This window comes from Phytophthora parasitica, assembly GCF_000247585.1.
Source record: "Phytophthora parasitica INRA-310 unplaced genomic scaffold supercont2.2, whole genome shotgun sequence".
In the NCBI taxonomy this organism is placed as follows: Eukaryota; Oomycota; class Peronosporomycetes; order Peronosporales; family Peronosporaceae; genus Phytophthora; species Phytophthora nicotianae.
The window spans coordinates 1,042,959-1,044,940 of NW_008648988.1; positions in this window are offsets into that span (position 1 = coordinate 1,042,959).

Below are 1,982 nucleotides of genomic sequence, written 5' to 3' on the forward strand. Positions count from 1 at the left end.
AAAATGAAGAAGCCGCGGTCGAACGTGCGTTGTCGTCCGACCTTGCTGTCTTGACGCGAGACGGCCTCGATAGGAATCCTATTAGTATTCATCTATTCCCTTCTTTAAATCATGTAGCCTACATGTACTGTACCACCCACCATCGGTGGTATCGTATATTGGAGCAATATCCACCTAAAACCAGATAGCGTGAATCTTGACCCAGACGGCTTGGAACGACATTCACCAGTTCTTTTTATGCTTTACCGTAGTATATTAGGTATTCCGTCCTTTCAGCCTATCACTTGCAAGCCACTATACTTTTAATAATTGCAAATGTAGCACCCTAATATTTTATAGAGGATCGTCGACGGTTTTCGATCGCCCCTAAAACTCTGGATATGAATATCCAGAAAATATTTATGTTTATTTGGAAAACATAATATTACATTCTAGTAAGAGAATCATTCTAAATTATTTTTCCAGTTTTTTTTTAATAATTCTAAATACAATAGTTAAACATAAAATTATTAGCTCAATGTATTCTGACATTTTTTAATTGACTCAGTATATTGTTGCGGTAATTTATCAACCAATCATCGTCGATAAAAATCAGAAGAACAGATCTGTACGCGTTTGAGGCAGACGCAAAAATTATTGGGGGATGTGGTACGAGTTGAGCAACAGGATTATTGCGGAGGAAATTGAAGATGCCAAGAAAAAGGGGTGTAGAGGTTAAGATATACCTCAGCAAAGTCATGCTCGATCATGCAGTTGATACGTTGGTGGATCTACTTGATGCTGATGTTGAGGTAGAAGTAGCTGACGAAGGGAGTAAATTACACGCAAAGTTTGCTTTGCTGGATGACACAGTAATGCTTGGATCCGCCAATATGTCTTTGGATGCCTTTTACAACAACATCAAAGATATGCTACTGATATACAGCCTGCAAGAACATAAGTTTATGGGTTATTTTATTTTATGACTCTTTTCCGTTATAACTTTGCAATTATTTTCATATTTCTCCTTAGGATACGAAGCAATATTTAAGCGGAGATGGAGAGGTGCTCAGTGGTTAAGCAATATTTAAGCGGAGATGGAGAGGTGCTCAGTGTTTCAGAGATAACTGGACGAAACTTCAGCACCCAAGGCGGACTTCTCCTTACTACTACAACAAAGTAGTGAAGCGTCCACTCGCCACCAATGAGCTACGTGCAATTCTCGATCAACCCCATACACCCCATACACCGGACCTACCTCCAGCGAAGTGACCAAATGAGCGGTGTAACAGGGTAGTTGTCGTCGTCCTCGGGCGATCACACACAAGGGGTAAATACGTAAGGATTGCGCTTTTCAGCTAGAATAAGACCGGCTTCGGTATTGGAGGCGTTTATCAAGCAGCCATCAACTCAGCACTACGGAGCAGTGGGCAGGGCGGGCCCCCACTTGAATAGTCAACCCGTTGCATGTTAATGTATACCTTATCCAACCCGGTCGAACTCCCACTCGGAGACTGCTGCAATGGCAGTGCCATTACGTCGAGCGCCAGCATGAGTTTGCACGCTTCTTTGTTGCCCCCCCCCCCCCAAGCTCAGAGCATGGAGAACCCAAGGTTCACAGGCTGTCCATGTAGCGTGTTGTGTCGTGACTAGCTGGGTTAGTGAAATCATGACTTTTCCTGGGTATGTGTATTGATCTTTTCCTGCTCGTCGCTCACAAGCCACAGCTTGTTAGGGGTTTAATGGGTATATCTTTATATTGGTGGTTACTGGGATCACAAATTTTTGCGTATCAAATGCGAAAGAAAAACTACATGATTCATAAAAGTTCTGCACACACTAAGCTGAGCCACACGGTTTTCCTCGCTGGTCCAGAAGAAATCCTAGTTTCTTTATCATCTATAGAAGGATATAGAATTTGACACAGGTTTTTCGTCGTAGACATCTCAAGTAGTGATTTGATATTTACCGTAAAGTCCGGATTCAGTAAGACAAATGTTCTC